General features: G+C 38.5%; 1 protein-coding gene across 5 annotated transcripts in view; it reads right to left on the bottom strand.

The window, feature by feature from the left end:
* The window catches only part of NRG1 (neuregulin 1), a 1026251-nt gene that overhangs the window by 102767 nt on the left and 899871 nt on the right, over positions 1–23613 (bottom strand). The window lies entirely within an intron of this gene.

The following is a 23613-nucleotide window of genomic DNA, read 5'->3' as shown; positions in this document are numbered from 1 at the left end:
CAGCTTTAGATGCTGTGATTAAAAGAAAATCAATTTTCTATGAAAAGCACTTGCTTGATTTAGACTTATCCTACATTCGCCTTAATTCTTGACTTCAGAACTCAACAGAAAGTCACATTCAACAGCGAAAAAGTCAATCCACTATCACAGCAATAATCTTACAAGAATAATAGGACCTTGTTGTCTTTTCCATGTTCCAAATGATATACCTTCTACATAGGCTTTTCCTAATAATGTGACAGATACATGCAGACTTGGACTGGCCCACAGGGGAACAGGTGAATGCACAGGGGCCGGTGGGCCCCTGTGCAGGAGTAAGTCACTTACCCCCCAACATGAGCAGTATTTGGAACAATACATTTGATTGACTGTGTACAGAGAAAAGCAGCATCTCATCATTTATCCAAGAAACTACCCAGTATATTAATACATAGAATAAGAGGTAAATCTATGAAAGCAATATTTGCATGTAGATGTACAGTGGGCCCCTAGAGTCAACTAGTGGACCCTTGCCATCCATCCCAGTCAGGCACTGGGTCTGTGTCATATATGTTATTGTCACCAAGATGTCTTGCTATATTATGCTGAAATATTAATATTCTTTCTTTTTTTTATTAGCTATTAGGGGAAGTGGGGAAAAAAACAAAGAACAACAGCAGCTTGCTGTGATCTGCTGTTGACCCTTATTTCAGAGACACACAGGAGATAAAAAAGAATTGGTCAGTGATAATAAACCTTACTAATTTTAACTGATTCACATTCTTGTAAGGGGGGGAGTGTTTAATACAGCCAGTGTTCTTCTTGCAGCAAGCTGCATGTATTGTTACTACTATAAGACAGAAGGATGTATATTGATAGATACATAGAGGATAGACAAGATTTAGGTAGATAGACAGTTGAGATCTATATATTCATGTGTATCTATCTATCGATCTATCTTTCTATCTATCTTTCTATATCCATCCTTGTATACAATATATCTCATCATAGCTATTATATACATCTTGCTGCATGTATATATATATATATTTATTTATATATATATATATATACATACTGTGTACACATACACACATATATATATATAGCTTTATCTTGTCTATCATCTCATATCTATCTATCTTTCTGTCTATCGCCATTGTCTGTGTGATAAATGATAGATAAACAGAAAGAAAGATAGTCACAATTTTTCTTCGACTCTTTAAAGTAAATCTGCTTAGGTATGCACCAGTTTGAGAGCCAGAACTATTAGGTGGGGTATCTGTATATACCCTGAGGAACTATTGCTACATTCTGTCATGCAGTCAATGAAATTATTATTGACGTTTTTCTCATTTTTAGAGACGCCCTAATAACAGAAAGTAGTTATTGATGTTATTAGTTCTGTCAACAAAAGCACAAAAAAAGATATATAATGTTCAAACGCTAAAATCATGTAGTGACAAGTGTTTTGCCTGTGGAATATACACTACAGTATACAGACACACCTCTTAATCATTGAATTCAGGCTTTTCATTCAGTCCCATTGCCACAAGTTTATGAAGTCAAGCCCCTGACCATGCAGTCTGCCTTTACTCACATCTGTGATAGAATAGGTCATTCTAAAGAGATCTCTCATTCCAGCTTGGTCCTGTAATAATATCCCAGCATTGCAACAAGTCAGTTCATGAAACTTCTTCCCTCCTAAATATTCCATGATCAACTGTGAGTGCTAAAACTGAAAAGTAGAAGCATTTAGGAACCAAAACAACTTGGCCACACAGTGGAGATCACATAAGATTACAGTACGGGGTCTCCAAGTGCTGAGGTGTATGGTGCATAAAAGTTACTAACACTCCTGACTCAACTGCAGAATCAAAACTTCCTCTGCCACTTACATCAGCTAAAAAACTGCAATAGGAGCTTCACAGTATTGGTTTCCATGTCTGATCAATTGCATTCAAGCTTTATATCACCAAAGACAATGCCAAGCATCTTGTGGAATTGTGTGAAGAACACTGCAACCAAACAGATATACTGTCTATATCTGACAGTATTAAGGATGAGTTTGGATTTGGTGAATGCCAGGAGGACATTACTTGCCTGACAGCATTGTGCTAATGGTAAACTTTGGTGAATGTTGTATAGTTGCTTTCTGGGGTTGGCCTAGGTTCCTCAGGGAATTCTTAATGCACCTGCATTCCAAGATAGCAAGACTTTGGACAATTATGGGAAGAGTTTTGGGAAGACCCATAGAATGACTGTACCCCAGAAAACAACACAAGGTCCAAAAAAAACTTGGTTTGGTGAGTTTGATGTGGAAGAACTTGACTGATACCCATAGAGGTATTAGTGCAGAAAGTATTAGGAAACTATCATTTATAGGGAGAGACTTGTCAATGATAGTGAGTGGAACGAGGAAAGCCAAAGGAAACCCTGCTCCCTGAACCCAAGTCATAAATATTATTATTTCTCAAAACACTGTGTTGTTCTCTATTATTCCTCCTAGAAAGCTCTGAATAAATTGACAACTGGGAATTACCATTCCATTTGTTAAAGGGATGTGTGGCAGTGTCAGCACTGTTTCAACAGTGTCAACCGGAGTAAGGACACCCCCCTAACTGGTAAACCCAAATCCCAATTTATTCACACATTTCTATGAGGAATAATAGAGTAATGGCACAATGCAGATTTTATATTGCAAGCAATATAAATGAATAGATAAGAGTGGTGCAGTGAGCAGACAGGTCCTCTTTAAACATAGCTGTTGGACCTGTCCCTAAATCATGCTGCTCTACGTTAAGATGACAAATATGCCTAAATATCTGAAATATTCAAGGTTTTTTAGGTACTGTTGCTATTGATGTAAATTGCTGGTCCTAAAAAACGCGCACTATATTGCAATATGGTACATACAGCAGCAGAATATTCCACTAGAATATTTTATTATCAGGTATGGTCCAGTCTAATTCAGTTAATATTACATCATAGAGCATTTGGTGTTCGCAAAATCAAACTGTCATTTACCCAAAGTAATATATTCTAATATCTCATTGTACTTCCACCTTGACTTGAAAGATACAAATTGTTGATAACTACCTGCCTTTTCAGCCCGGAATCGTTCTCTGCCAGCTCAGAGTGGTTACGGGCCACTCCTGCCAGAGATTCTTCCAGTGACATCACATTGTTAACACAGAGTCTTCTCTTCCACTCTGCATTGTCGTCACTACTGATGTCATGTTGATTTCGACAGCAGGCTCCCTGCTACCTAACTGCGGGAAGTCAGCTGTCAATCAACATGACATCAACAGCGACACCTTGTTAACAGAGCAGACCAGAAAAGAAAAAGCTCCTATGTTGACATGCAGTCAAAGATCAGCACCTGATCCATCAAAGATCATCTCTGGGCAGAACAGGTAGGTTTTTAGCAACTACCTGCAGTTAAGTTCTTAGCCCAATGTGAAAGAATAACCATAGTCTTGGATAACGCCATTAATGACCTGGTTTATCCTGAAATATTTCCATAACACGTGCAACATGGGAGTTTTCCTGAGCCATGGAGCTATAGTTCAAATATAAAATTGCCTCAGTGTAGCAGCACACCTTGTGGTTAGACATGGTATTACAAGTAAAGAACATTAGGTATTCGATATGAAAGATGGCAATTACTTGACTTACATTGATGACGAGGATATCTAGTGGTAAATGACAAATATAAGCATGCCTGAAAATTGATTTAAAGCATTCTATGGCAGGAGAAATACAGGAATAAAAGAATAAAAAGGCTACATCTAGCTTTTTACAGAACATAAAGATTAAAGGTATTTCTTGCTTTTTTCATAATGGCAGTACTGTATATTCAATGCTGAGTGCTTAGCTGCAAATACAGCCATCATTCATTGTAAGAGATTTCCAGGCACCGAGCACATAATATTAAAAGGCATTTTCTATCAGACAAATGTAAAAGACTTGACTGTCGCAAGGGTAACATTAAGTATGTTAAGTTTTTCATCTAAAATTCTCTTGCAAGAAACCCCCTTAGCAGCTGTCTCTTTCTTTTGATTACGTCTGTGTTTTTTTTTCTGTGCAACAGTTGAAAGCAAAGCAGGACTTGTTTCCATGCTATGCTGCAGGCAGTGAAAAGTCATCCTCAGTCCTCCTAGTTTGCGTGACATAATTGAAAAAGAGAGCGATGATATCAACCTACCTTTACAATGCCAGTTACAGTAGTTAAATGTGCAAATGTAGCAAAACTCTCACGTACTTAATTATTGTGAAAATGATGATTGTTATCATTTATTATTATTGTGGTTTGACTAATGATTGACTTCTCTACTTAATTTTGTATTGTAAAATAAACATATTTTAGGTAGAGATGAGCAAACCCGAGGTGTAAAGTTGGGGATTCGTACTGGACACCTAGCGTTCGGTGCTGAATTCCGAACACAGAAGTCTGTCCAGGATAGTATTAGGAAACTATCATTTATAGGGAGAGACTTGTCAATGATAGCGAGTGGAACGAGGAAAGCCAAAGGAAACCCTGCTCCCTGAACCCAAGTCATAACTATTATTATTTCTCAAAACACTGTGTTGTTCTCTATTATTCCTCCTAGAAAGCTCTGAATAAATTGACAACTGGGAATTACCATTCCATTTGTTAAAGGGATGTGTGGCAGTGTCAGCACTGTTTCAACAGTGTCAACTGGAGTAAGGACACCCCCCTAACTGGTAAACCCAAATCCCAATTTATTCACATATTTCTATGAGAAATAATAGAGTGTTCAGAGCTCGGATTTAGTGTTCAGAGCTCGGATGCTGAAAGAGAGAGAGAGACTGTGGGGGTACTCTACTTTTTGGCAGCCCCCTAGCCCTTACTATGACCATTTTACAGCACCAAAGTTTGGGTCCCTACTGACTTCTATGAGGTTCGGGTTTGAGTTCAAGTTTCAGTAGAGTTCTGTTTCCCGAACTGAACTTTGGACTAGAGTTCGGTCAAACTCGACGAACCCAAACATCCACTGGTCCGCTCATCCCTAGTTTTAAGGTATTGCAAGAATTATATAGTGAGTATATACTGAATTTTTTTGAGGTACCTTCCTCTTTTTTCAGTCTTAAAATGACGATTTGGTGAATAATTAAGTTACATATGATGTCAAAGCTGCCATAGCTACAGCTGTCACAGCTACATTTACTTAAAGGGGTGTCCACTAGTAGACAATCCCAGCTTAATCAATTCAGGTCCCCAATTAAAATGAAAACAGAGGATATTCATCTCCTGCAGTGGCTCTGTTCTAGTAGAGAGTGACTTGTTGTATCACATACAGGCCACAGCCAATGATTGGCTGCAGCTCATCATTATTCGGTCAGGGCGGATGTCCATTCTGTTGAAACATTGAAGGCTGCAGTTAAACAGCAGCTGGTCAGTGGGCGAAGTCTGCATGTGATATAACAAGTCACATCACTCTCCGAGAACAGCGGTGCCAACATCACTGATATGATGCCACTGCAGGAGATGTGTAATTTCTGTTTCCATCTTAGTTGGGATCCAGAATTAATTAACGTGAATTGCCGTAGTTAACAATCCCTTTAAAAGTAACTATTTTGGCTGTCTTCAGACTACTTCAAATTGAGGATCAAAAGAGAAGTTTAAGGAGGAAGTATAGAGAGATTAATATTTTTTCCAATGCCTTCCACCACTAATCCATGTACTCCCTGTGGCTTGCATTAATCTCAGAATATCAACTAATGTCGTCTCCATTTCTACTCTCGCTTCTCATTTTCCTAGGTTGTGTTCACACATACAAATTATAGGTTCACATGTACAAAATAAATATATGGAAGTAGATTTTATGATTGATCCGTATTGATCAAAATAAGGTATGAGACTAAAAAACAATTTCAGCTTACTAGTAACAAAAAAGTTAAATAGTTGCAAGCACATACAAGACAATTCAGACACAGCGAGCAATTACAAACAAGTACATACAATAGTCTTTGTAAGGAATGTAGCCCTAATTGAAAATCTAATTTAAAAAAATGGGATATTCAAGCAAAATAGTTCAATGTTGGTGTGCTGCCAGAATGTAAATTGCCTCTTTGCCACTTTCTAATATCTTTCACCTTCCAGTCCCAATCCATAAACTGATCATTCATGTTAGATGTTTGTTAGCCATACTTAAACCTGGTTTTTGTGCATATCTGAAAAAGACAAATATTGCTGGGCGAGGTCAGAGAGGGTCCATTGGCTTCACTTATGTGAATGGCTCTGCCAGGGAACAATTGGAATCCTGTTTTTCGGGGATTCCAAAGGAAACCCTGATGTAGTGCTCTCTAAAGAGCACTATATCAATGTGAACCTTGGCTTACTAGTATGGTATACTGAATCTTTATCTTCCACATTCTTGCTCACTCTTTTCCTGAGAAATCCCCCCATGTTATCTCAGACACTAAAATGTCTTGTTTATTAATCATTAAGCAAGAAAATGGTTTAAAATGTATTGTATGTACTATTACCAGCTCGGATGGTAAATAAGAAAGTAATGGGTTATTGGCTTCTTGCGTGTTTTCTTTATTAAGATCAGTGTACTAAATCAATTAAAATGATCTTCCTGGATGCTTGCCCTAGATAAAAGGGTAAGCATTTAGAGGTATTGATTCTGTGCTTGTATTAAATGGAGCCGTAGATGATATATTACAAGAGCTCAGCTACTTTTCTTTTGATGTCCTACTTTTACAATGACTATGTAAGCTAAGATGACAAATTGAAAGTACTTCTTTATATCCTAAAACCTGTAAGCCACATGAGGCCTTGAAGAATCTTCTTAGACTTTCCAGGTCAGGGCATTTCTGAAGTTATCCTATACTAGCCATACATCTCTTGTGGAAGACAAATGCGCAGTGACACAATGACATTGTCTTCTCTGATGTGATTTATAGGGTGAAATCTCTAAAATACATTACATGTGATATTGTTTTACAGCTGATATTTCTTATCAAAATCTTTTCATTCTGCCCACATTTAACCTTAGATAGTATAGTCCCAGGTATATGGCATAAGCACAAATATTCAAAGTCATACCTATCAATTGTTTTCTTATTTTTCAGAGTAGCTAAGGAAATTTGTTACCATTCTTCCTTTTATTGTAGGGTAAATGTATCATGCCTAATCAAAGATACAACAGAGTTTACATGTGTGGGGGGTAAGGGGGAGAAGTTAACATAGAGACTGCAGAGGTAGTATTCCAGTCACACCTTGAGTTTGGTATCTGAGTGGCCCAAAGTCTCTTTCCACAGGAGAAAAGACCTGAATAACAGATCATCCATGGTGGATTGGAGTTCCTGCTAAAGTTTCTGCATTCAAGCCTTGGGATTTTAAAGGGTTTTCCAGAAATAGAAAAAAATGTGATTAGGAATATATTCCTAAATACCTTTTATTAGCAAATCACATTTGTTTTGCCACTTTGTTATGTGGCGCCCCTGCGGGTACTGCATCTCACCCAGAGGTGTGGTATCTCACTCTTAGGTAAGGAAGGAGTACTGCCCGGGACCCTAACACCTGCATCCAACACTACACTACTCCAGACCGGCAGGAGGGGCAAGATGCGTCGCTCTCCTGCTGAGCCCTGTCCCTGGCTGGAGTGGGGGGAACCAAAGTAGGGGGAACCATGTAGTGGGTGTGGGTGGAGGAAGAAGTTCAGGGGAGTTCAGTAAGAAGTGATATAAAAAGGGATGGAACCATCTAGAAGGGTTCCAGTCAGAAGAAGAAGTGAGAGAGAGTCAGAGGACGAGTTGGGAGCAGGAGCTCTGCAGGAGCTCTGCTCAGGGGAATCGCGGGCCTGAGTGAGGAGGCCCAGGAGAAGGAGAGGAGGAAGGAACGGGAGCAGAAAGAAAGCTCCAGGAGTGAAGAAAGGATCCCCGGGGGTACGGGCAGTGCTGGAGACCACCCGTACGCCCGAATCTACCAGGCGGTGGAGAGATCGGGTCGCAGAGGGGACCGGCTCCTAACTAGTGAGAATTGCAACGTTTAACTAGGTAACCAGAGGGTGCAGCATTTCAGGTGCTGCAGCCAAAAGCCACATCTATCTCACCGAAAAGGTGGCCATAGAGGACCCAAGGGACAGAGAAGACGTCGCCCGACAAGGTCCGCGGTCACTGGATTGGGACACTGGGTGTGAGGTGCAGGGAGACGGCCAGAAGGAACACACAGAAGGGGGTCCCGTTATGTACTCCGGAGGTACCTGAGGGTTTGCTGAACCCCCTCCCTGAGTAAGCACAGGACGACGTGGGAAGTTTTGATCTGCAGTTGTAACCAGGAGCAAAGTGAGAACTGTGAGTAAATCCGGAAGACTGCACCCCACTGTCTCTGTGAATTATTACTGCTGCGCCATCACCCCCTGCACTACACTGCACCACAACCGCTACCTCAATATCTACAACATCGACACTGCCCTGGAGCTAAGCTCTGCCTGTGTAAAGCTGAACCACCTTTGCTGCATCAACAACAGCTCCAGAGGACCTGCTCCGCAGCAGCGGCTCCCTTTAGCCGCATACCACAGGTGGCGTCACAAACATTATATAAAAACTATAAATCCCCTGTAAATAACCCCTTTTATTGACCGCCCTGGGTCACGGACCGGGTCACCGCCACTGTGACATCTCCCCTAGCAACGACCGGTCAGGCACCAATTACCCCACGGCCCAGGGGGTGCGTCAGTTACACTGACTGAAGCCTGCCCTACAGTGTTAGGACAGGACAGGTGCCTTTGAGTATGTGCAGTAGGAAGCTGTCCTGCTGTGAAATGGGGCTAGCTTGACAGTACATGGTATATACTATCTCAATGTCACTGCAACTGAGCTTCTTACTGCACATGCTCACAGGCAACTAACCTGTACTAAGATTCCAATACAGGTTCCTGTCAGTGTAACCCTACTGCACATGCTCACAGGCAACTAACCTGTACTAACATTCCAATACAGGTTCCTGTCAGTGTAACCCTACTGCACATGCTTACAGGCACCTAACCTGTACTAACATTCCAATACAAGTTCCGGTCAGTGTAACCCTACTGCACATGCTCACAGGCAACTAACCTGTACTAACATTCTAATACAGGTTCCTGCTCACATGTTAGGTGCGTGTGAGCATGTGCAGTAGGTTACACTGACAGGAACTGTAATAGAATGTTAGCACAGGTTAGATGCCTGTGAGCATGTGCAGTAGGTTACACTGACAGGAACTGTATTAGAATGTTAGTACAGGTTAGATGCCTGTGAGCATGTGCAGTAGGTTATGCTCACAGGCATCTAACCTGTACTAACATTCTAATACAGGTTCCTGTCAGTGTAACCTTCTGCACATGCTCACAGGCATCTAACCTGTGCTAACATTCTAATACAGGTTCCCGTCAGTGTAACTCTTCTGCACTTGCTCACAGGCACCTAACCTGTACTAACATTCTAATACAGGTTCCTGTCAGTGTAACTCTTCTGCACTTGCTCACAGGCACCTAACCTGTACTAACATTCTAATACAGGTTCCCGTCAGTGTAACTCTTCTGCACTTGCTCACAGGCATCTAACCTGTACTAACATTCTAATACAGGTTCCTGTCAGTGTAACTCTTCTGCACATGCTCACAGGCATCAAACCTGTACTAACATTCTAATACAGGTTTCCGCCTGGGTAACAAAGCAAGAGACTTTTAATGTACTGTAATGACTGCTTCCCTAGGATTTTTCCCTAGACAACACAAATGCATTTTACTAATATCTGCATAGTGACATTTTCTTTATTTTTTTTCTATCTTAGAGAAACCCTTTAAGTTATACCTCTGCCAAACTGAACTTATAAGCTCAATTGCATCCATCAACTGGGCCTCATTTATCATAATTGTCTAATCGAAAATCTGTCTTTCCTATCCTCACTGACCAATCAGAGCTCAGTTTTGATTTGTTACCCTGCTTTGACAAAATGAAAACTGCATTAAGATTGGTTGCTGTTTGCAATCAAGAGATTTTTAGTGTCAGTGAGTTTTTTCTAAATGTTAGAGCACATTAGATAGCTTTTACTCGAATTTGTTACAGAACACTTAAAAATAAATGCAAATAAGATGCAACATATCATAATAGACCACATAGTCAAAATCATTGAACATCCTCAGATAAAATTTAAATCATAGTAAAATACTTCTAAAAAGCAATATTATAAAGAATAACAAGTAGCCTGTCTGACACAATTATACCAATAGCACTGAAAAGTGTATTTATCTACTGAAAGAAAGCATGAATGATTAATATTTTGCCTTTGCAGTGATGCATAAGTATCGCTGTGTTCTCACATCAACACATTGCTTCATATTCAGTTCTCATTTATCAGTAAATACTTTGTTGTCATCAACCTATTTTCCATTTGTCTTTTTGCTGAATATTCATCAACATCAGATTGTTACATTTGATTCATACTCCCGCACTAATGAATTTCATGTTTTGTACTTATCCCATATTCACTTTTTTGTGTCAAATACATAGAATTTCAATTTGACACATTGCCAAAGTGATGCGGTCTATGGGAATAAACTACGATGTTGAGGGACAGAGCTTTCGTCCACAAAGTGGCAGTGTTGTTCTACGGTGCGAGTCTTAAGACAGACTAGTGAGTGTAATAAAAGATCATGGGATAATTACACCCAAAATGTAATGAATATATAGTACTATAATTCAGGCTGGTAAATTAGTGACATTTGGTTGCATGTTTCCCAATTAATTAGTCTTAATAATAATACTTTAATCATCTTTATTCAATTAGTAGGAAAAGAGAAAAGTCTTTTGTATCCCCAATTCATGAAACCAATTTCTCCAGATTTCGGGTATAATTTTTTTTGAATCTTATTTACACAAAATGTGGTGGCTTTTGACATTTTTTTGCCAGTCCTGGTCAGCGCCGCCAACCTTTTGAATAGCGGTGAAGTTTTACAGGAAGTGGCGTGGTCAAGCGCGCCTGACAAATTCATCATATATCACGCCACAAAAGTGTTGCAAATTATGCCATAAATTAACTCCAGTACCTGACAGATGTACATTTGTTACCATGACAGCTATAAGATGTCCCAAATTTATTATAAGTAGATGAATTAGGTGCATTTTACTCCAGTGAGAACTTCATATAAAACTCCAGTCTTTACAAATAGGGGCCATAGTATTTAAATGCCATAATTGGTAACACAAGATTCTTGATTTAGATAAGATCTGATTTGCACATTTCAAAGGCTCCTCGGAAAATGTAGACATGTTTCTTTAAAAGCAACATTTTCGGTAGTAAATCAGAGGTAATGCAGGATGGGGCAGTGTGCAACAACTGCAACAATACCTCTCCCCTGAACCCTCCGCCATACACATGCATGTATTCTGAAAGAAGAGAGCTGAGTAATAATAATAATCTTTTTATTTATATAGCGCCAACATATACTGCAGCGCTTTACAATTCAGACAATGTACAGAGATTATTGGCACTGTCCCCATTGGGGCTCACAATCTACATTCCCTAGCAGTATATCTTTGGAGTAAGCAACTGCCAGAGCCTCAACCGAACATGCCCCCCCAACAATATCTGTCAGTAGAGTCAGAAGGCCCCCATAATTATGGTCAACTAGTTTAAACAACTTTTTACTAATGTGTATGGAAGCCGTAACTAACATTTAGAGATTAGTACGGTGGCACTCTGACCTGATTTTAAAATTGGTTTCTTGCTGCCATATGGAAAGCAAGATATATATATATATATATATATATATATATATATATATATGTGTGCATTTATTCTAGTAAAAAGGTAAATTGATAAAAAAAATACCCATGGCATATGTAAAAATTCTCCTGTTTGTGCCTGGTAAAAAGAGAAAATATAAACTACACATGTGTTTTATTATTATGTTTTATAGCTTTTTACTGCTCAAAGTGCACGCTTATTAGATTTGTGATGGTTGCTTTCCTCAATTATACTGAGCTTGATGTTTAAGAAATGCCTATTAAAAAAAGGCTTTAATCAATGTTGGAAATACTCCTGATATATACAGCTTGAAAGACCATGAAAAAGCCTACCCCATGTATACAGGACACTAGTAGTCAATTATCTACTGGTTCCTTTCACTGACAGTACAGAGATAAAGAAATTAAATTACTCCCATATGGATTCAAACAGAGAAAACTGAAAAACCCTGCGGTGTGACAAGCAAAATGTTGTGAAAGACCATATGGAACCAATGATTGAGGAATACCCATACATGTGGCATAATTAAACAAATTGTCTAATTATGCCCAAAGTAATAGAATATGATGCAATGAGTAATCATCACATAAGATCCATTTCAGTGAGCTGGGCTATTTAGCTTTATGGACTGATATAAACAGCTCCTGCGTCAACAGAATATATGTTTACTTCTTATGACACCAAATGGTAAAGGCAAAGTTCAGATTTCAGATTCCTGCGGCAGCTTTCTTCCTGCATCAGTAATCTGATGACACAATTACTATGACTTTTTCTTCAGTTAAAGTCTGATCTAAAAGGATCATGTTGAATCCTGTAAAAATAATACACATAACCCATAAATGAACTAACAGTTTTAATTCTAATGAACTAATGAATAAAATCTCCTATGATCTGTTGTCCAGAATTCGAAAAATAGCCTCCTTTTTTCCAAAACCAGTAAGCTTGCACACGGCTCGAGTCTGGTATTGCAGCAAACTCCCTATCAAGTCAATGGTGATTCTGAGTTATAGTATCAAACACAGTCCGTGGACAAGTGTAAGTAAAAAATGCTCATAAAAAAATCTGCAGTGGATTATACCCCACCAGCCGAGTAGATCTAAACAAATCTCACACATATGCTGTCAATTTTTTTTTTTTATATGAAAATTTCCTTGTGGTTGTACATTCTTTATTCTGCAGCATGTTAATTTCTGATGTGGATTTTTGCAGCACATTTTACCGTTTTCACTTTGGTAGGGTGCAATCCACAGCATAATACCAAAAATTACACATGAAGATATTTCTCTGGATTCTCTGCAGATTTCAGAGAAATCGACTGCCATATCTGCATTGAAATATACATCTGCACTTACTGTGACACTTTCTGGAATACAGAAGAACCATTTTTATAATTCAGGATAACTTATTATGACCATGTTCTAATGTTGTTGCTTAGGGCGGTCCCATTTATGGACTCATTTGCTAATTGTAGGGCACTTGTAGGGCAAATTGCCCACATGTGGTACGTGAACACCAATTAGCACAGGGAATATAGGGGAATTGTGACAGCAAGCACACTGCAGACTGTCATGATTTGTCAGTCTGCAGTCACATACGTAGACTTTTCATTCTGGGAAAACCACTTTAATATATGAGCTAGATAATTTCCACGTACCATATTTTTATAATAATTCATAACTGAGTGAAACATAGTTGTAGCATGACTTGATCCCTCTGACTCCTTTGTTAGAATAAGGTCAACTCTTACACATAGAGACCACCAGGTTTGGACTGGCCCACAGGAGAATAGGAGAATCCTCTGGTGGGCCCCTGTGCAATAATGGACCATCACCCTTTTATATGAGCAGTACTTGGCACTATATACTTGAATCACTATGTACAAAGGCAGCATCTTATTCATTTAAAAATCTACCCGGTTCATTATAGAAATCTGTAGCTGAAAAGTGGGGCCCTGGAGTTGGTTACTGATGGGCCCTTGGCACCCCAGCTTGACACTGGAGACAACATCCCCTAGTTGATACACTGTAGAAACTGTTTTGGAAGGTCAGTGCAGACAACTGTTTTCTCTCCATCCGAGAGAACTGGTCCAATTATACTAATCAGACTCTGATCAAAGTTTGATCAGAGTTGGATCCAATTTTGTCGGAGGTGGAGCGAAAAAAAAAGTTTCACCTTCTCCATGCAGTCAGTCCGTGAAAATCAGACTGCACTCGGATGTTATCCCAGTGTGGTCTGATATTTTTCATTGACCCATAAACATGAGTTTGGGGAGTGCCATGTGATTCTCGGAGGTAAACCGTGAATGCTGTAATTTTTTCCTCTGACAGGAAAAAACCCCATGGAATAACTTGAGTACGGGTGCTATCCGTCAAAATTACGGATAGCACTTGTTCAAGTTATATGCTCATCTGCACCTGCCTTTACAGTGAGCAATGGAAATACAAATAGAATAGATGTTGAACAACACTGTTGTCCACCTTATAACAACTGGGGTGGAAAGTAAACATCTACTATTCTCCCGCCAGAAAGAAATTACTGGACTATTACAATTTTTCTAGCATCAAAGAGTGAAGAAAGCAATTTGTGCATTTTTTCACACGTCAACATCATTTACGATCTGCTCCTTCAACAAACATGTGAAATGATCATACAGCACACTTCTCGGCTGATTTGTTCTCATTCACGGGAAAGATCGACTAATCCTTTTAAACAGAAAGTTTTATTATGCTGTGTATTTCCCTGAACCAAAGTACAATATTACCGGGTTAAACTCCTGTGTTAGCATCACGTGATGCTGAGAAACTCTGTGGGAAGGACACAATCTGCCTGGAGCAAACTTATGTGGTTTCTAATAAATCGACACTATTTTACATAACAATGTACGTACATGTTCAGGAACATTTCACCTTATCAATGTAGACTAGAACTTATTAAACCTCAGGAAGTCACAGTGGCTTGTCAGATCACAGGGAGATGATTAAGGGATATAAAGCCACATCTCCAACAGGTCTCTGCAAGTCAGTGGGCTTCCACTTACCTAGAGTTTATCTTTCCTCATGTACACTGAAGAATATACCACTGCTTATAACAGTTACTTATTAGCTACTGTATAGATACAAAAGCTCTATCTGTCTATCCATACTGTATATCTGTCTATCTATCTATCTATCTATCTATCTATCTGTCTATCTCTCCATTTATCTATCTAGCCCATATCTATCTATCTATCTATCTATCTAGCTAGCCCATATCTATCTATCTATCTATCTATCTATCTATCTATCTATCTATCTATCTATCTATCTGTCTACCCCATATCTATCTATCTATCTATCTATCCATATCTATCTATATATCGATCTGTCTATCTATCTATCTCTCTATTTATCTATCTCTCCATTTATCTATCTATCTATCTATCTATCTATCTGTCTACCTATCTACCCCATATCTATCTATATATCTCTATCTACATTATCTATCTATCTGTCTGTCTACTTATCTGTCTCTATCTATCTATCCATATATGGTATATATATATATATATATATATATATATATATATATATATATATATACAGTACAGACCAAAAGTTTGGACACACCTTCTCATTTAAAGATTTTTCTGTATTTTCATGACTATGAAAATTGTACATTCACACTAAAGGCATCAAAACTATGAATTAACACATGTGGAATTATATACTTAACAAAAAAGTGTAAAACAACTGAAAATATGTCTTATATTCTAGGTTCTTCAAAGTAGCCACCTTTTGCTTTGATGACTGCTTTCCACACTCCTTGGCATTCTCTTGATGAGCTTCAAGAGGTAGTCACCGGAAATGGTCTTCCAACAATCTTGAAGGAGTTCCCAGAGATGCTTAGCACTTGTTGGTCCTTTTGCCTTCACTCTGTGGTCCAGCTCACCCCAAACCATCTCGATTGGGTTCAGGTCTAGTGACTGTGTAGGCCAGGTCATCTGGCGTAGCACCCCATCACTCTCTTTCTTGTTCAAATAGCCCTTACACAGTCTGGAGGTGTGTTTGGGGTCATTGCCCTGTTGAAAAATAAATGATGGTCCAACTAAATGCAAACCGGATGGAACCTAATGCCGCTGCAAGATGTTGTGGTAGCCATGCTGGTTCAGTATGCCTTTAATTTTGAATTAGTCCCCAACAGTGTCACCAGCAAAGCACCCCCACACCATCACACCTCCTCCTCCATGCTTCACGGTGGGAACCAGGCATGTAGAGTCCATCCGTTCACCTTTTCTGCGTCACACAAAGACACGGTGGTTGGAACCAAAGATCTCAAATTTGGACTCATCAGACCAAAGCACAAATTTCCACTGATCTAATGTCCATTCCTTGTGTTCTTTAGCCCAAACAAGTCTCTTCTGCTTGTTGCCTGTCCTTAGCAGTGGTTTCCTAGCAGCTATTTTACCATGAAGGCCTGCTGCACAAAGTCTCCTCTTAACAGTTGTTGTAGAGATGTGTCTGCTGCTAGAACTCTGTGTGGCATTGACCTGATCTCTAATCTGAGCTGCTGTTAACCTACGATTTCTGAGGCTGATGATTCGGATAAACTTATCCTCAGAAGCAGAGATGACTCTTGGTCTTCCTTTCCTGGGGCGGTCCTCATGTGAGCCAGTTTCTTTGTAGCTCTTGATGGTTTTTGCAACTGCACTTCGGGACACTTTCAAAGTTTTCCCAATTTTTCGAACTGACTGACCTTCATTTCTAAAAGTAATGATGGCCACTCGTTTTTCTTTACTTAGCTGCTTTTTTCTTGCCATAATACAAATTCTAACAGTCTATTCAGTAGGACTATCATCTGTGTATCCACAAGACTTCTGCACAACACAACTGATGGTCCCAACCCCATTTATAAGGCAAGAAATCCCACTTATTAAACCTGATAGGGCACACCTGTGAAGTGAAAACCATTTCCGGTGACTACCTCTTGAAGCTCATCAAGAGAATGCCAAGAGTGTGCAAAGCAGTCATCAAAGCAAAAGGTGGCTACTTTGAAGAACCTAGAATATAAGATATATTTTCAGTTGTTTCACACTTTTTTGTTAAGTATATAATTCCACATGTGTTAATTCATAGTTTTGATGCCTTCAGTGTGAATGTACAATTTTCATAGTCATGAAAATACAGAAAAATCTTTAAATTAGAAGGTGTGTCCAAACTTTTGGTCTGTACTGTATATATATATAATCTATCTATCTATCTATCTATCTATCTATCTATCTATCTATCTATCATGTATCTATTTTGATATCTAGATAGAAAAATGTAACCAGCACTTCTCATACAAAAATGAATGCAAAGCCCTGAAGGTTATTACCAAAACCTCTTTAAACCCAAAAAATAGGGGCTGTACTCCAAGGTCAGACGGTGAGAGTCCCATAGACAGAGTCAGATTCTGATGAAGACCAAGCCAAAGTGCAATCAATAATAAAACACCATAAAAAGTGCTACCATACTGTATATAGTACCAGCCAAAGAAAACGCTAATATATCAGTATAGTGACCAACTTTAAGACTACTGTTATGCCAATTTTTACTCATCTTGTTAAAATCTGTAGTGCCAGTTTTCTTATGATCCTCTAAAAGGACAACACCACCCAATGACTTACTAATATTTGGGCATTTAATAACTTTTTAGGCTTTAAAAGTAATACAAGAAACATTTACGGTCAATAAAAATATGAGTTTATTGCAATGTATTACTGGGGCCCATAAGACTCTACATTGTACTACAGCATGACTGATCTAGGCTGAGAGTTTGAGAATTCAACTTTGCTAATACAAGGCCTTTGAACTTTTGCTCCAACCTCATATATCATTATGTAACATGATTCTTATTAAGCTTAATTCCAGTTCCTACCGTGAAAAAAAATGTAAAAAATAAGACAAAATACTGATGAGGAAATCAGAATATGTTTTGGACAATGACGTTTTATTCTAGATGCTCCATTGACAAAATGGAAGATGTTTTAAAAGACAGCACATAAGCCTGGATGAAATGCTCAGTGTGTCTTGCTTTCTCACAAGTCTTCTGTTGACAGCAAGTGTATCCAGAGTCTGTGCCATCCAGCTGCTCAGAAATTTCACAGCATCCCTCCCTAAGGACGATTGATCTTAAAGTCTCCTGAATGCTTAGGAAGCTACGAAGTGAAATGGCTAAAAACACAGATCATGTTTCTCTCCACTAACATTTCCTTTTCTAACTAATTCTATGATGTCATGATGTAACAGGATTGCTAACAATAATCAGACTTGTAGGGATCTTTGGCATTAGCCATTACTTGCGTCTTCTGAAATTGTCAATATTCACACGAGATTTATCCCCGGGTCTAACAACTGGCCATCCACAGGATGTTGGTACATAAAAGGCCTTTGTGTGGCCTATAGCCCCCTGGGGAATTCAATAGCTTTTAGTGTATTCTAGTGTATACCTAAAAAAACAACACATAAAAAAGATTTACTGCATTACATGGTCTTATATGGGTGACACAAAAGTGACTGAGAAGGCCAGCAAGTTCCCTTCCTCCTAAAATCTAAAAATCTAATTAAAATAATCAGTGTTTAAAACTGTATATAATGCAGGTCAGGAACATGTGCACATATTTCTAATACTACCTGAATTCAATTGTCTATCTATCTATCTATCTATCTATCTATCTATCTATCTATCCATATATTTATCTATCTCGATCTATATTATCTATCTATTATATCTATCTATCCAAATATTGATCTATCTATCTATCCAAATATTGATCTATCTATCTATCACATATCTATTATCTATCTATCTATTTATCCATCTATCATCTATCTATCTATCTATCTATCTATCTTCCTATTATCTATCTATCTATTATCTATCTATCTCATATCTATCTATCTATCTCATATCTATCTATCTATCTATCTATCTCATATCTATCTATCTATCTATCTTCCTTTTATCTATCTATTTATCCATATATCTATCTATCTATCTATCTATCCATCTATTATATCTCTATTTATCTATCTCGATCTACATTATCTATCTATCATTATCTATCTAATATGTTATCTATCTATCTATCTATCTATCTATCATTATCTATCTATCTACGGTATCTATCAATCTATCCACATCTATCCACATCTATCTATCTATCTATCTATCTATCTATCTATCTATCTATCTATCTATCTATTATCTATCTATCTAGTTATCTGTCACTATTTGTCTGTCTGTATATCTTGAAAAGCATGGGTGTTTCTTTTTTATTAAATGAGTTATTGTGTGACATCCTAGCTAAGTAAAGGAAACAGGCTCTAAATGTGATTAATATCATCTTCCATTGTGCATAATAGATCCCAAATATTGAGTTACCAGCAGAATATGCTGCACTGCAGTAAATCAGCAATGTACTGTAGCCACACCGCTGTCTGCTATACTGCTGCATAATGCAGCAAGCATAGGGAGTTCCTTATTCTTGCCAATGCTTTTCCTGAATCACCGACTGTAGGCAGCTCAGATCTTATGTCAGTGTGAGCAGTAAATGTAATAACATGTAAATAAGTCTGTCTCAAAGCCCCAGCATTGTGTGCAGAAATACTCTGAATTACATCTGTCATCGGGCTGTTAACACTTGTTTTCTTTAAGGAGGTAGTGGCTCTCGAAGCATGCTTAACATTATGGACAAGCTTCAAGCAGATGGGTAAACCACATGTAGGGACTCCAGGCCCCATAGACTAGCAGTCAATGGTTTACGACTGTGGGAAGTGATCTCAATGACTTCATCAGACTGAGGTCAATATCCCAACACTGATATTACTACAGAAAGTAACATATATCATTATGATTTGAAGGAACAATCTAATTAACCTGTCACTTGTCATAACTATGTATTTATTTATTTTTTGACCTGATGTAAATGCTGCTGTTATTTTCCTGAATCTGGTGTTATTTTTCTTTTGATCCCTCTCTTCTCTGGTCCTATCTAAATCTCATATTTTTACCAAGTGGGCATGGCCTTCAACTCTTCTCTATTGGAGTCAACTTGAGAATCATGCCCAGTTGGTTAAAAAGCTGAAAGGGACTCGGTCAGCACAGAATGACTGTACAAAGTAAGTACAGGCACTCGGTGCACTGTGGTGTTACCAAAAATTTAAGTACACCTTCCCACTTACTTTTTTTCCCTCTGTCTCCACCCCTTTCTTCTTTGATTGACAGCTCTGGCTTCATAGAGTTAGAGAAGGGTGGAGATAGATGGAAAATAAGTAGGTGGTAAGGTGCACTTAAATAATTGTCCCCGCCATGAAGCACCAAGTGCCTGTACTTGGTTTGAGCAGTCATTCTGTGCTGACAGAGTCCCTTTAAAACACGAGATTTATACATATGGAAGGGAAGGCTATATCTCCTGAATTTTGAGGCCTTGGAACAAAAAGTAAACAGGTAAAAAAGGAATCATTCTTATGGCAAGTGTTAAGTATTCTTTAATCTGATTTGTACTATCTGGAAATGCATTCTTTGACGTTTCTAGGTAAAACCTGGACCTTAGGGTCCATTTACATGGACTGACCAGACCAATCCTTTACCAATCGGTGATTGTTTAATAACTTGCTTCCACGGCAGATCAAAGTAAACAATGCAATCTCTAGTAGATCTTTATATGCTGCCATGGTTCTTGCCAATGCTAGTCTTCTTTTCATAGCATAAAAGATAATTTCACCTGATGAACAAACATTTTGCTCATTCATTGGGCGGTCGAGAGCTTTTTACATTGCAAGATAAACTATTTGTTTCAGTATCAATGCAGCTATACTCTGTCATTTTGAAAATCAATTTGAAAATTTGTGTATGACTGTGCCATCAAACTGAATCTTTTCCCGTATAAGAAAGCTTAGCTACACCTCTGTCTTATAGATGCCCAGCCTCTCTTCAAACTATATAGTATATCTACTATTCTTTGAGAAGATAAATTGCTTTGATTTTCTTTCGATATTATTAGTAGGTTTATTGGAAATAATAAACATTTTTGCCAGAGCTTTTGATCTATGTGGACTGTTGTATTCATACAGATGAAAACAATTGCACAGAATGGAAGGTATGGGTCCCATAAATGTATTAACCATACACAACAAATTAAAGTGGTTGTCCAGGACATAACAATTGATGATCTATCCATAACAGAAGGACTGTATTTTAACTACCTGCTGTTGACCAAACTCTGCTGATCTGTCATATGGACAGCTATTCCTCCACTTGGCTGAACATACATATGTTCTATATGGGGAGAGAATAATAAGCTTCTGCCACAATTATTTTGCTATAGGATAGGTCATCAATATGAGATTGTAGGGGGCTGAGACCGATTACTCCCACCAATCAGCTGGAACTAAGTGATGAACAGGGTGGAACACAACAATCCCATACATTGCTTAGTGATCGCTGCTAAGTACAACACCTTATCTCCCATTTAAGTGAATAGGAGATATACTGTGGTACTCAGAAGCAGATGCTAAGCAATATATAGGGCTCCTGTGTTCCACCCCATGCATCACTTATATCAGGCCACTGCAAATTTCAAATGATCAGTGGAGGTCATCAATTGTTAGGTCCTGGACATCCCCCTTAATGTTGGCCGACTAGTCAACAGAGGCAGTTGACCAGGGCAGATAGATCTGTAGAATATCAACATGCTTGATCCTTCTGTTCTTAGGGAAAATCAGTCTGGCAGAGGCTTACTCTTCGTTCACCATAGAGAATAAATGTATACTCAACCAATCTGAACATTGTAATTTGGGACACCATGAGGAATACCTGTCCGATCGGCAAAGTTTGACTGTCAGGTATAGAATGTGTATGGCCAGTCATCATTTACTGCAAGCAAAATTGTAACAGTGCCATTTGCATACATGAGGTGGGTGTGGTGACCTTTGCTGATTTACCTAGTAATTGATCCTCATAAATAAATGCAGACAAAGCCTAACTATTAAAAGACAGTTGTTTGAAGCCTATTAAGTTGTGAAATAATAGTCCATACAAGCATCAAAGCCATACGATACAATAAACCAAACTGGATGCTTTTCACCAAGGATGAAAACCTGTCTGAGTAGAAACATTTACTGTTCTCTTCTAAAAAACACTAAGAAAACATTTCCTAGGAGAGGAAAGAACGTACTGCTCATAGTCCTGATGCAGGCACACGCTTATGACAGACATACACTGACTGTAGACACACATTGACACTTCACTATTGTGCTAGATGTGGAAGTAGTACATGACATATTTACCCTGGTTCCTAATACTAATGGCACAGCACAATATAACATTATTTCAAGCAGATAAGTAACATTAAGCTCCTTGGTCCTAATGCAAAATCTGGATAAGGTCCGACATGTCAATTTTCAACATTGGTGTCATCTTATCTGGCAGATGAAGGTTTGGATTTCTACACTAGGGCCTGAATTTTTATTGATTTAACTTGTTTATATACCGCCATTATATTCCGCAGCACTTTACAGACATCATCATCACTGTCCCCACTGGAGCTCACAATCTAAATTGCTTGTCAGTATGTTTTTTCAGTGTGATAGGAAGCCCACACAAACATGGGGAGAACATGCAAACTTCTTGCAGATGTTGTCGCAGATGTTGTCTATGGTGGGATATCAACCCAGCAATAGTGCTAACCCCTGAGCCACTGTGATGCCCAATTTGGCTATTACCTCTATCTACACCCACTCATTAAAATTTAGTGGATTGTTGGAGAATAGGGAATATATCTAAGTAGAGATGAGAGGATCTTTTGAAATTCAAAATCACTGACTTCTAATTTTTCAAAAAATTTGATTCGCAGAAAATAAATTCAAGTAAATCTCAACACTGGAAAGCTTGTAATTGCTTGTAAAATACATGTGGGAAAGAGGAAATAAAGAGAGAAAGAACCCTGGTGACCATAAGAGCTTACACTGTATGCAAGAGAGGAACCTGCTGACCATAAGAGCTTACACTCTACAATAAAGAGAGATTTACTGGTTACTACCCTCGGTATGGAAAACGACTCTGCCGTACAAACTGTGCTCCACTGGGAACCAGTAATCAGATGGCCCAGTTATTGACCACCATTGTACAAGGTATGATAATCCACTAGATGTCATAGCTGCAGGGCATTATAGGGAGGCCCAAGCAGCAATGCAAAATGGCAGAAGCCTGCTCTCTGAGGTTTCAGCAGTGTGGGAAATGGTGCTTGTGCATTTTTTTTTTTGCGAACCACAAATTGAATATTAAAATGTTTGAATTAGTGTGAAATTTCAGGAAATTCGACTCGAACTCGATCCTCCATGAATCGATCCGCTCGTCTCCATAACTAAGCATTCAAAATGAAAGCTTTAATAATAAAAGAGTAAACAAGCTCAAAATTCATGAAATGCTGTAAAAGAAAATTTTAGCAAAATTGTACCCGAACATTTCATATGTAAATTGATTTGAAATTTTTGGTGCCTGGTAGTGATATTTTATATGTTCTTCAAGGAATGTCAATATATTTACACAGTTGTGGTCAAAACCGGGCCTCCCTTTGTACACATATGTGCACTTTTGCAACTGATTGCACTTGACAAATGAAGCTGACGTAGCAGTTGTGCATACATAAACTATCCACTGGTATCACCTCAAGGGCTGTGTCCTTGTAATTGTTTCCCATCAAAAGCTTGCAAAAAAGCCATGGTGCCAATGTAGAATCATTTTGTTAACTAATCACCTACCAAAGCTAACATTAGTAGTGCAGATTAGTCTATAAAGAACCAATATGGTATAAAACAATGAGAATTAAAGTGAAGGTAAAACCTTAAATAC

The sequence above is a fragment of the Phyllobates terribilis genome, unplaced genomic scaffold, assembly GCF_046119375.1.
Source record: "Phyllobates terribilis strain yellow unplaced genomic scaffold, ASM4611937v1 Scaffold_1__5_contigs__length_1240528914, whole genome shotgun sequence".
In the NCBI taxonomy this organism is placed as follows: Eukaryota; Metazoa; Chordata; class Amphibia; order Anura; family Dendrobatidae; genus Phyllobates; species Phyllobates terribilis.
This window is presented reverse-complemented; position numbering and strand designations above follow the sequence as displayed.